General features: G+C 51.0%; 1 long non-coding RNA gene across 1 annotated transcript; it reads left to right on the forward strand.

Annotated features, from left to right (window-relative positions):
- The first annotated feature begins 1,142 nt into the window (after window positions 1-1,142).
- Window positions 1,143-12,534, forward strand: LOC309637110. Its single transcript, XR_014250398.1, has 3 exons — window positions 1,143-1,491; window positions 6,604-6,800; window positions 12,000-12,534. It is a non-coding gene; the product is annotated as an uncharacterized lncRNA (long non-coding RNA).
- Window positions 12,535-13,449: the final 915 nt, after the last annotated feature.

Raw genomic sequence — 13,449 nt, forward strand, 5'->3', positions numbered from 1 at the left:
CTCACCCATGACAAATAAATCCTGAGAGGCCAAACCCCTAAATAGAATTCAGTATTTCCATACACAAGACACTGGAGCCATCCACGACAGTGGGAGAAATGAACGGGAATGGGGCAGGTCCAGCCAGCGGGGCTTTTGGGAGGAGAGGGGCTCCTGAAGCTTCTTGGACGTAGCAGCAAGGTGAACGGGAGGAGGGGTATTCCTGGCCTGCGGCCCGCCTGAGGAGAAGTAAGCACCTTGGAGAGGAGTCACGTTTCTAGAAGGTTCCATACACAGGCCCTGAGCTGCCAACTCAGAGGGCAGTTCCAGCTGCTTTGGAGGGAAATTGTCCTGAGTGAGTCATTTCGGCCTCTGCTCCTGCTGCAAGCCCTCTGTCCTTGTGAACCGTGAGGCTCCACCAGGTTCCAGACTGTCACCCTGGAGAACCTGGGGTGCTGTTCAAAGCACTAGGTACCCAGCATCCCCTCCAGAACTATCAAATATTAACCTTGGGGTGGGCCCATGCCAGGTGATGCTTAACCAGCTCCCAGGAGAGCAGCCAGTGCCGGAAACCACAGATCCAGGTGACATTCAGAGCCCTCATCAACACTTTCCCTTCCCACTCCGTTAAGGTCATGTGGACCGGGAGCTACTGAACTTTCACTTCACTTTGGGATTTTCCACAATTCATACACAAATTAAGTCACAAATAACAACCAAGGCTGGGAAGTGATTGAATGAATTACTTCTAATCACCCAACAGCAACAAAAGCAGCCTTAGTCTGAGGGGATGCAATTCCCTTTGCCACCACCAGAAGGAGCATGTGTCTTACTCCAAATCCCTTTCAAACAGGTTTTCAACTCAGTCTAAGGGCTGGTGGAACCTTTGCTGGGAGGAGGGGGCTCCCGGTCTGCCAGGGGCTCTGGTTTCCCAGGAAAGCCCTGAGCTCTTCTCATTCTGTCTGCACACCCCTCAGGTGTATCACTTGCCCTGCTCTGGGATAATTCTTGGCTGTGGGATCTGGAGCCCTCCTCACTCCTCCTGGAAGGGAGAGACCCTCTGTGATCTGCACATCTTCCTCACCTTAGGGTGATCATGAGACCTCCACCCACATAGTTTGAGTTAATCAGCGTCATGAGCAGGACCTGGAGAGAGGTGGGCAAGGAGAGGGAGGCCCCAAGACCAGCCCCGCCCCCCCCAGCAACCCCACTGGTCCTATCTCGCCGAAGGGAGTGGGCGTGCTGAGCTGAAGAGGGGCCCAGGGCAGAGGTGGGTGCTGAGTCTTCCCCCAGGCCCTCCCCGCTCTCATCCCTGCCGGAGAGATTAATGGCCTCCCTGTTGATCCGCGGCCCCAGGCAGCTGAGGTCTGAACTGCAATTCAGTAGGGCCTCCGGGCGGCAGTGACCCGCTCCTTGCCAGGCGTTCATTCTTCATCGTCCTCCCGACGAACACTTGGCCAGGGGAGATCAGAGGCCAATGCCGTGGCCGCCCGGCCTTGTCCTGTCGTCGCAGTGAGTCTCTGGCTGAGAAGATGGATCGGGCCTGGGCTTGGGGCCAGGCTCACAGCAGCCCCACTCCAGGGCCTTGGGAGGGCAGCGCGGAGCCCGGGGCTGGGCTGGGAGAGCCAGCGTGGCGCCCGAGGGACCCAGCCTTAGAGGAAACCCTCCCCTTGGCCTCGGTGTCCCCCTCCCACACTGGGGACACTCAATGTCGTCTGCAGTTGAGTGACTGAGGGCTTGGGAAGAGATCCTGTTTAGAACTTGGGACTTTGGTGCCCATGACCTCAGCTTGACACTGGGGGTTGGGGGGACCTAAGGAGGCGGCTGCAGAAACCAGGGTGAGGGGTTTTCCCAGGTATGGAAGGGCCTCCTACCTGAAAGGCACTCGAACCCGCTGCACGTGGGGTGGCGGCTCCCCAGGCTCTGATTCAGCAGCTTATTTTGGGGGCTTATGAGGCTGCCTGCCCTGAACCTGCGTGATCCCCCAGCCCCCCTCCCCAGGCCCTGGGGCACTCCTGGCTGCTGCTGGTCTCCAGAGCTCTTAAACTCGGTTCCCTTTTCAAGAAATTCTCTGTTGCTTCCCTGAAGGCCTTCCTTGGCGTCACCAAGGGGAATTCCCCAGGTGAGGTGGCGGAGTGGGCGTAGAAGAGGGGCAATTCCAGGCTGGGGCAGCAGCTCGAGGCCCCAGAACCTCGCCTGCAGCTCAGTGCCGTCTGTGCTGGGGACGGTGGGGAACTGGCCTCACTGCCAGCTTTGCCTTCAGCCCACTGTGGGACCGTGTGACGGCCCTCAGCTGCCTCTGGACTTGGCTTTGGGAAAAGCAAACACAAGACAAAAATTCCAGGCGTTGGCTTCAAAGTCAAGGGGTTCTGGGAAGGGATAAGTGGGGCCCTGTAGCTGGTCCCCTCGTTACCTCCTGCCCCCAGAAGAGCAGCGCTCAGGGAGGCTGGGTGTACGCGTGCGCGCGTGCACACACACACACACAAATATACACTTGCTCCCTCCTAGTAGTTAAAACAGAAGCACCCAGCAAGTAATGAAGGCAGACAAAAAGACACACTTGACAAAGCAAAGGAGATGAGGCTAGCCTGGCCCAGAGCCAGGAGCGTGTTGAATTCTCTCGTGGCCTTTGTTTCCTGAAAGGCCTATCAATCAGTAACACAGCTGTGCCAACCCAGCCTGCACGGGAGCTGAGTGCCCACCACCCCTGCCGAAGTAAGTAATATTTCAGGTCTCATGTCCGTGGACCATCTGCTCCTGACGCAGTGGGTCACATCATCAGGGCGTGGCCTCAGCCCTCAGACGCCCGCCCGAGCATGAGTAGGATGAGCCCCGCTGGGCCTCGGCTACTCCTAGACCCTTCCTGACCCCTCCTCCGAGGGGACCTGCTGGGGACCCCGTAACTCCTGGCATTCTGACCATCCCTTTATGTCTGTCTGCACGGCCTACAAGCCACGTGAGGGCGGGGGTGGCGTCTGATGGTTACCCACCAATCCCCAGTGCCTCGCCCATCCGAGTATGTGCTCAATAGATGTTTGCTGTTGACTGAGCACATGACTGGCTGACCAGAGGAATGAATGAGTGATTACCCACAGCTGGACCTACCACTTCCCTGCTTCTCAGGGGACAGGGAGAGCTGCTGGGCGTTGCAGTCTGGGCAGGTGGCTGGGTAGTGTGTCTGCTGGGCAGCGCTCATGGAGCGTGGACGGGGAGGGGGCTACCAGGGGCCCATCCCAGTGACAGCTGGCATTTTGTCCCTGGCATCACAGTTAAGATCAGAGGCTTTGGAATCAGCCAGCCCGGATGTGAGCCCTGGCTTGGCCAACTGTGGACTATGGGACTGTGGGCAAGTCCCCCCTCAGCCTCAGTTTCCCAAAATGGAGAAACAATGTCTGACTCGTGGAGTTCCTGCTCCTGACCAGTCCTCGGTGACCAGTGGCTGCCGTGATTACTTTCTCGAATGTTCTCCCAGTGCTGACACTGGATGCTGCTGTCTTTCCCTGGACCCCTGCAGTCATCCCAGCCCTTGACCTTGACCATAATGCTTTACCGTCCAGTGCATTCTTCTCAGGACACTGTTCACGGCCAGGAGGCAGGGGCTCCTGAGTCCACCCTCAGCCCCAGACCCTCCTAAGCACCCTTTGGGCCACAGTGGGGACTTGGCCAGGCCCATCCTGGGAGGCCCTGCCCCCAGACCCTCTGCCAGCTTGGCCATGGGCTCCCCCGCTTCCTTGAGACCAGTGGAGGGTGGTCTATGGCTGCTGTGCTGGGACCAGGAAGGGTCTATGGAAAAACTTTCTGTGTGTGTTGGGTGTGTGAGAGATTGTGTGTGAGTGTCCGTGTACATGTATGTGCATTTGTGCGTGTGTGCGTTGGAACGGGGGAAGAGCCAGACAAGGTGGTAGGGAGCTGACTGCATGGAGGATGCAAGAGGCTGGACCCAGTATCTGGGGGCCAGGGGAACGGGCGGCTCCACTTTGCCGGCCCCTCTCTGGACCTCGGCCCCCTCAGCTGAGAATGAGGGCTGGGTCAGAGGTCATTGTCTGTTGCTCCCAGTGGTTCTTAGAGGACACACAGACATATGGACAAAGCTGGGGCAGGGAGTGAGCCCAGATCCCAGCTTCACTGTGAGGCATGGCCTGGGGTGAGGGGCAGCCAGTGTGGTGGAGAATCTGAGCCTGTGGCACCCCCATCCCGTCCCGTGATGCTAGGGGGAGGCAGATAACCAGATTCCCTGTGCAGAGACCTGGGAATGGAGGCATCTGCAGGCGACCAGAGACTACAGGGTGCAGGCAGTGGGATGTCCCCTCCGGAGGGCAGAGCCAGGGCCCAGGCAGAGGGAGGGGGGCTCCTGGGCTTTTAAACTGCCCTCTCCAGGGAGTTTTGGAAGACTCATTCTCTTCTAGATCTGATGTTTTCCTCCCATCAAACCACACAGTGAAAACAAGCAAAAGCAGGAATAGTGCAGTGGAAGAGGCATTGGAGGTGGGGCAACACAGACTTGGGTTTGGAGCTTGGCTCTGCCACTGACTAGCTGGGCAGCAGTGGGCAAGTCCCTTAGCGTCTCTGAACCTCAATTTCCTCATCTGTAAAATGGGAATCACAATGCCCATTAAAGAGACTGAATGAGATCATGTGTGTAAACAAGATCTATAAGCCGTAAAGCGCTACGGAAAAGCCACGTGGATTTTTTAAAGTTTTACGTTCTTTTTTTTTAAATTGAAATATAGTTGATTTACAATGTTGTGTTAGTTTCAGGTGTATGACAAAGTGACTCAGTTATACATATATGTATATCTATTCTTTTTCAGATTCTTTTCCATTATAGGTTAACACAAGATATTGAATATAGTTCCCTGTCCTATACAGTAGGTCCTTGTTGTTTAATTATTTTATATATAGTAGTGCATATCTGATAATCCCAAACTCCTAATTTATCCCTCCCCCTTTGGTAACCATAAGTTTGTTTTCTAGGTCTGTGAGTCTGTTTCTGTTTTGTAAATAAGTTCATTTGTATCTTTTTTTAGATTCCACATATAAATGATATCATATGATATTTGTCTTTCTCTGTCTGACTTACTTCACATAGTATGATAACCTCTAGGTCCATCCATGTTGCTGCAAATGGCATTATTTCATTCTTTTTTATGGCTGAGTAATATTCCATTGTATATATGTACCACATCTTCTTTAACCATTCATCTGTCGATGGACATTAAGTTGCTTCCTTGTCTTGGCTGTTGTAAATAGTGCTGCTATGAACATTGGGGTGCATGTATCTTTTTGAATCAGAGTTTTCATCTTTGCTGGATATATGCCCAGGAATGGGATTGCTGGATCATATGCAATTCTAGTTTTAATTTTTAAAGGAATTTCCATACTGTTCTCCACAGTGGCTGCACCAATCTACATTCCCACCAACAGTGTAGAAGAGTTTGCAAAGTGGGTTTTAATTGTGGGATGAAGCAATGTCAACCAAGGTTTTCATTGGGTTGGGTGTTCGATTGCATGCTTTTCAGTATACTTCAGCAAAATATATATTGAATATTTAAATATCAAGTATGTGCTGGGCACTGTGTTAGGTATTTTGACAAGCTTGAGTGGAAATTGTTTATCAAACTACAGAACATAAACCCATAGAAGATCTTCTAGTCTGGTGTTTCCCAAATGCCAGTCCTAAGACCCATGCTGAGCTGCTTACCTTCAAATTACCTGGGCTATGTAGAATACAGATCCCTGCTTCTGTAATCTGGAATCTCTCTTTCTGTCTGTCTCCCTGTCCCCATCGTGAGTGAGCGTGTGTGCGTGTGCGTGCGTATGTGCATTTGATTAGTTGAATTTGGGAACCATTGATCTAGTTCAGTGCTTTGCTGAAGAGTGGAATCTGAGCCCCAGAGAGGGGAGATGCTCTCAGAGGACAGCATATCACAGGCCAGGGGCTTTGGGAGCACCTGTACCTTTTACACTTTTTCCAGCCAGTCCCAAGTCCCCTCAAAGGCTTGGCCTCTGAGGACGTGCCTCAGCAGAGTGCTAGAATATGGAAGCAGAAGACTTGAGCTGGAGTCCGAGCTCTGCATTTAGTGGCTGCTTAACCTTTAGCAAGTCACTTGCTTCTTGGCAGCCTCGATTTCCTCATCTGTAAAATGGAGGTATTGATGCCTGTCTTGCTGTGGGGTCTTCCTGTGAGCATGCTTTGAAGGCTGCACAGATCCACTTTTTAACTCCGGGTAGAGACAGACCTGACCTTTCTTTCTTTCTTTCTTTTGTGGCTGTGTCAGGTCTTAGTTGCGGTGTGCGGGATCTTTCGTTGTGGTGCACAGGCTTCTCTCTAGTTGTGGCATGCGGGTTTTTTCCTCTCCAGTTGTGGTGCGCGAGGTCCAGAGTGCGTGGGCTCTGTCGTTTGCGCCACACGGGCTCTAGTTGAGACGCGTGGGCTCAGTAGTTGTGGCACGCGGGCTTAGCTGACCTGCGGCATGTGGGGTTTTAGTTCCCCGACCAGGGATTGAACCCGTATCCCCAGCATTGGAAGGCGGATTCTTTGCCACTGGACCACCAGGGAAGTCCCCAGACCTGACTTTTCTAAGGAGAAATCCCACAGGCTGAACTTTCTTCCACTTCCCCCAGGTGCAACCGGATCTAATATGGAAAGATAATCCTCTCAATGGAGCAGCTGCCGCCCCACTTCACCCCGCCCCTCCTCAAGGTTACAGGTGCTAGTCTTTGGGCGACACCTGCTGGCCAGGTCAGGTACTGCACCCTCCGGTAGCCCAACCCCAGTGGGGAAAACTTGTCTCCTTGGACATTCACAGCCACCGTATGAGGTAGGTGTTATGTTCTCATTTTACAGATGAGGAAAGTGAGTTCATGGGAGGCACAGTGAACCTCTGATTCCAGGTGCTTTGTTCAGCTCCATCTCCTCCCTACCTCTTGCTCTTAGACTGAGCAGAGTGGGGAGCCATTCTCTCCTAGGCAGAAGAGAGCATGCTAAATCGCCCTGAGATAGGAACTGGGATTAGGGGCATGGCCAGAGTTGGGGGGTCAGGTCCAGGCTGGTCCGAACTGTTGTCCTTGTGGCAGCAACCCCACCAGGCAGAAGACTTGGTGTTCCCCAGCTCCAGACAAGCTAGACTGATGGCAGGGGCTTCAGCTGCAGTAAGACCGTCTGAGGAGGCTCAGGGAGGCTGTTTGGCCAGACTGCCATGAGCTCGGCTGTTTTGGGCAGTGACTGGCCTGAAGCCCAGCACGTGTGTGCTGGGGGTTGAGGGCGGTGTGCCTGCTCTGAGCTACTTCTCAGTCAGGATGGCATAAAGTATAGTGATTGACAGTAAGAATTCAGCCTTATCTTTTAGAGACGCACACTAAAAGATCTACGAATGGATTTATATAATGCATGAGATTTGCTTACAAAAATCCTTGGTGATGGGAAGGGAGGGTGGTAGGGGAATACAGATAAGACAAGATTGCCGCGAGTCAACAATTGCTGGCCCTAGAGGATGGGTGCCTGGCAGTTCGTTATACTCTTCTCTCTACTTGTGATATGTTTGAAAATATTCTGTATTAAAACCTTTCTGAAAATGTGACAGCAGAGATACTACCAACCACCAGCGACAGCAATAAAGAGAAAGAAAACTCTGTGGTCAGATCACCCAGCCCTGCTCAAGGCTTGGTTGGGCATTTGACGCTTACTAGCTGTGTTAATTTCCCCGTGTCTCAGTTTCACTATCTATAAAATGGGGATGATAATAATTATGCCAGCCTTATAGGTTGTTTGGTGGGTTAACTGAGATTATGCATCTAAAGTACTTAGCATAGTGCTGGACCACAGCAGGGTTCAATGATAAAAATCGTTATTAGGAGTCCATGGCTCTGGTTATAATTTGCCAAAAGAAAAAGCTACTTTGGCTGATTCAGACAAACAATTGGCCATTTCGATCAGCTCCAAGGTTCTAACCATGAGTCTTGGAAGACACAGCCCTGAACCATCTCGTGCCGGGTGCATGGGTATCTCAGATGGGCAGACACACACCACAGAGCCAGGTTCATGAAACCCGCCACAGGGAGGCCCTTCTCCCATCACCTGGTACATCCATTTCCATCCAGCTTTGACTCTTCAGGCTCTTCCCATCAGCCAGGCCCACTCACATCCTGCCTTGGTTTTTCCTAACCGCTCCTTTCTCTGAGCTTAAGCAGCTGTCTTCACAGACTAATTGAATCTCAGCCCTAGGTGGGATCTTAAAAGTCTTTTAACCCAAGCCTGTGGCTACTGAGGATGGAGTGGTGGGCAGGGCTACCCAGTCGGTGGGCCGGGGACAGAGGACAACACGACCTGGGCCATGAATGTCACGGTAGACGGAGTGCAGGCCTGGGATTCAGGAGCCCTGCATCCAAGCACTGCCACTGACCTTCAGGCTGTACGGCCTGGATGTTCTTTAGCTGCACGGCCACCGTCTCTTCCTCTGTGACACACGGTGCTCCCAAGAGATGGCCTCCAGCCCCCTTCCCACTCTGACCTTTAGGCTCAGCATACAGACCTCCACATGCTGTCCTCTATACGTCTCCTTCCCCGCTGAGCACAAGCTCCCCAGGGCAGGGACCTGCCTTAGAGTTTCCAGGGATGCTGGGAGCTCCTTGCATAGGGGCCGGGCACAAACTTGCTGAAAGTGTAAATAAACCTACAACATGTGCTTCCTCTGAGTCGAGGGTGGGCAGCGGCCAGTGAAAGGACAGAGGTTTCAGACAAGGAAAAGTGGGAAACCTTCCCAAATACCTCACACTGTATCCATAACACCCAATAGTGTTTTAAAGGTTCTGGGATGTCCTTACAGTAAAAGAAACCTATTTACCTCTGGTTATTCCAGTGTTTTCCAAACCTATTTGACCAGAACTCACTTTTTGCATATCACCTATTTTCTTCTCATGAAACTCTTGGGAAATGCAGTGTAAGATCTTTTTGCCTTTTCAGCTGGGTTTAATACGATCACGTGTGGTAGAGATGCTACGCTTTCATGCCACGTGGTCTGAAATTGGGCTTCCCGCTCCTCGTGCCTGCATTCTCAGCTGAGTCTGCCCCCCTCACTGGGGCTGAGCTAGGACTTCAGGGGTCGTTGAGAGTCTTAGCAGGTGTAAGCGATGCCATTTGACCCAGGCAGCATTTCCTCTCCCAGCGGTCGGTCAACAAGCAATGTGTCTAATTGAGCATCCCACCCTGACCCCGTCCCCAAGAATCCACATCAAGGTCACAGGTCAGCAGCAGTTCATGGGAAAGAGGCCCAGCTTTATTGGCGTGTTGGCCCCCAAAAGCCAATCAAATCTTGAGCCACAGAGAAGGTCGAATACCTATCAAGGCGGTGACAGTTCCTGTTCTCAGAGCTGTTCAGATCTCATCTGGAGTGTTGGGGCCATTCTGCTTTTAAGAGAGATGCTATTAAAGTTAAATATGTGCAAAAGGGGAAACCAGGAGAGGGAAGGGTCTGGAAATTATGTTGGAAAAGGAGAGGTTGACAGAACTGCGATATTTAGCCTGGCAAAAGGAAGGCTTGTAGGAGGGCTGCGCTATGGTGGCTGTTGTAAGATATTTGAAAAGCTGTCATCTGGCGGGTCCCGTGAGCTCTGGCGGGCTAAGGCAGATTGGGCTCCGTAAAGAAAAGAGTGTGTACGTGATCACAGAGAGTGAAATTAGGATGAACTTCTGTGTGGGCAGGGAGCCCCTCGTCCCTGGCAGCATTTAACCAGGGACTGTTAGCACCTATCTGGTGGGGTGGAGAGAGCTGGGGGGTGTGAGATGGGGCCGTTCAGGTGGGCTCTAAGGCGCCGGCCGGCCTCCTCGCCTAGTCTATGGCTGTTGGGCTGGTACCCCCCCACCGTTCCTACACAGTGTCCCCCATTCCCTTGGCAATCCCAAACAGCATTCCACCCGCCACTGTGGCACTCTGGCTCTGTGGTTTTGCCCCCCGGCAGGTGGACATTCTCTGCTCAGCGTGGCTGGAGGGGCTTCCTGGTGTCTTCCACAACCCTTGGGCTTTGAGGGGCATCTCAGTCCTTCATGCTGGTGACTCCGTCCCAGTGATGGGAGGGGCGTTGTCCCACAGAAAGGGTGTAGAGGGGGGACTCTAAGCTGTCTTCCACCCCTGAGATCCTCTGGCTTGTGGACTGAAGTGGCCAGATTTCCTCGGAAGAGGGCTTTGAGCATCCAAGTCAAGGCCAATTCCATGGGCCAGACCTTGACCTCCCCTTCACTATGGAGGACAATCTCTTCAGGGGCTGTGGCGTTTTTAAGCATCCTCTGTGTGTGCAGTACTGTACAAGCACATAAATGACACATTGTGTGACACTCTGAGGCAAGGGACTGTGGTGGGAAGAGCCCTGGACCAGAATCCAGGAAACCTGGTTCTTGGCCCAGCTCAGCCTCCGTGGTCTGACCCAGGACAAGTCCCTGGGATGGACTCAGGTTTTGTCGGACCTGAAGCTTAGACCATTCGAAGGGACCTCCTTAAGGAAACCAATACACAACTATAAATACAAAATGAGGTGCAAACATGATTATTTAGGATGCTAAAAAGAAATTGCCACAAATCACAAATTCTGAAAAAACTGACAAATACCACAGGTATCACACAATCTGGACAAATAACAATATTTGGGTGAACTCACTGCCTGACACACCTCTATAATGCCTTAAAAAAATTTTTTTAACATTTCTTCTGCTCACAATTTTACACACCAGCTCCTGGCTCCATACATTTCCAACCTGGTTTCTCTTCCACGACACACATCTCTAAGTGCAGGCACCTCAGGCCATAATCATGCTGTGATACAACTTGGGCCCTGCAACTTCGTGTCACAAAGCCAAGTGAATTGGCCCAATGGGTGGTCACATTCCTGCAGCCATTCCCTACACTGGGATGGCTACACAGTAGTGCTAACCATTCTCTACGCATAAATATATCTCACCAATCCCAAATCGAATGGATCCATCACTCACTCACTTTGGGGGATCCTGAGTCAGATCCAAATGCACACCGGACCCCAAATGCACATCAGAGTAGAAAAGAAGAGAAGCCATAATTGATTGCAGATCAACTGTAGTATTCTACCAAATCACCAATACCATTTGACTATGTGAACTTATTACTGGGGCCCTACAGGACCCTGGAGCATAAGTTCTCTTAGTTTCCTGGTAGATCTGCCTCTGGGTACGTCACAAACCTCTTAGAGTTTCAGTTTCTTCATCTGTACAATGAACAAAACACTTCTGGCCTGATCTGTCTGTTTTGGACAAGGTTCTGAAATGAAAGAAAATGTGAAGCCTTTGGATCCCAAAAGTCCTGAGGAAGATGATGGTGATGCCGGCTGAGCGGGCATCTGCTGAGACTCCGGCTTTAGGGTCAGTGCTCCTGCAGCTCCGGGACTCACCCTTCCAGGCCAGAAACTCTCATATGAGAAGGGCAAAGCTTAAGTCTTTGATTCCAGTTAAAGCACATGCCTCTGGAAGGCATGACCCGTGAAGTTGTAATCGGGTATTTGCAACCCTGTAAGAATGAGCTTGTCTCGTCACTAACTCGGCACTGAGTGCCCCCTAGTGTGAGGAGGCATCAGGCTAGGCTCTGCAGGTACAAACCGAAAGGGCGTGGAGCCTAGTGTTTGGAAGAGGAGACAAGTCAGGTGTGTGCATAAGCAGCCGCAATGCAGGATGAAGGGATGAGCGCCACAGGCCAAGAAGATGTCTGCGGCGGGTAGGGACCAGAGGAGGGCTGGTCCAGGCTGGTCCGGGAAAGCTGGGGGTGCCTGACCAGGCCTTGCTGCACGAGGAGGCTTACGCAGGTAGAGAAGGGGCACCGGGTACTTGAGAAAGAAGGAGTGAAAAACATAGCATCCAGGCTTTCCAGGAGAGAAGATGCTTAAATACAATGTGACGAACACATTTGTGAGTGCCTCGTGGGTCAGAAGAACTGCAGGATAACCCGGGAAGCCAGCAAAGTGAGCTCCCACTTATGGAATGTTCCTGTTTTTCTTTCTCTTAGTTTGGATTCCGCCCACCTCCCCCGCCGCCACCCCTGAGAGAGACCTGGCAATGAGCTTCAGCTGCACGGAATTCCGGCTTCATGGAACCTCTCTGGGTTGGCTTCTCAGCCAGTTTCAGAGTTGGGAGCAGAGAGGGGACTGCGGGAGAGAGGCCATGATTATTGAGGGGGCTTCTGCAGCCCCTGACCAACCCTCCTGAGACAGTGGCTTGAACAAGGGCCATGGAACCCCAGAGACGCCATCTGTCGGGAAGGAGCCTCAGGGACTGGGGCCCTTTGTTCCGTGAGCTTAGGACCATGATACTAGAATCCGAAATGTTGAGAGGGTAAGTGGCAAAATGTACCTAGACATCCTCGGAGCTAAGCATATACAATTTTGGTTTAAGGAATGCCCGGGTAATTTAATGACACGTACCACCTTTTTATATAGGCACCATAGCCTATTAATTGCAATGATTCACCTCATCTCAAGAAGACGGAAGTATTTTAGATATACGTGCATGCATTTGAAGTAAAAACTGTTTATTTTGTGTGTTTTTTGTTTGCTTCTGAGTATCAGTGCATGAAAATACGTATTTCTGTCTCTTTGCCTGCATTAGAGAATGTGCATAGGTGACAAAACTGAGGCCCAGAAAGATAAAGTGACTTCTCCAAGATCACACAGCTGGCTAAGGTGGCAAAAATGAGGCTAGAACCGAGGATTTCTGAATCGTAGTCCAGGACTGTTCATGTAACATTAAAATCAATTACAAATTGGAAAAAAAGGTGGGGAAATCCTTGTTTGTTTTTTTCTCCTCCAATCAATGAATTAGTACTAAAAACGTCAATCCCAAATTGGCTATATAACCCCAAATGTCAAGTTTTTACCATTGACCTGGTTCAGTATTGATTCCTTTTATGAAAACCATATTTATGCTGAAGTTGTTACAGAATTTCAGAGCAATAAGAAGGCTTTGCTAAAATAATTATATGCCTTTGTTTTTGAAGAAAATTATCCAAAATATATAAGCTGTTGTTTGAGTTAAACAATGAAAACATCTGTTGTTTCTCATGATGGCTCTAGTCCTAATGTAACATGGCAAAATAATACCCCCCAAATATCCATGATTAACCTGAATTGGAAAGGGTTCACCTCCCAGTGTCTTCATATAGCCGCTTCAACCGGCATTGGTAAAACACACACACATCATCACCCAGCATTCTGATGCAACAAATTATTGAAATTAATCACTTTTTAAATGAGCAGTGTGTCCCTGCTGGAAATGAACCCCACAGGTTTGAGGCTTTAAACAAATGTATTAGGGCACATGCAAAGGTGTCAATGCAGGATTTTTGGATTGTATTCAAATTGCATCTGAGCACAGGTGTGCCTGTCATTAAGTATTTATGTTTACCTGTACACATGGATGTTTGCCTGGGCAACTGTGTTTGTTCTCACATTGGTGTGCAT

Source organism: Balaenoptera physalus (genome assembly GCF_965194825.1).
Source record: "Balaenoptera physalus genome assembly, chromosome: 10".
NCBI classification, from domain to species: Eukaryota; Metazoa; Chordata; class Mammalia; order Artiodactyla; family Balaenopteridae; genus Balaenoptera; species Balaenoptera physalus.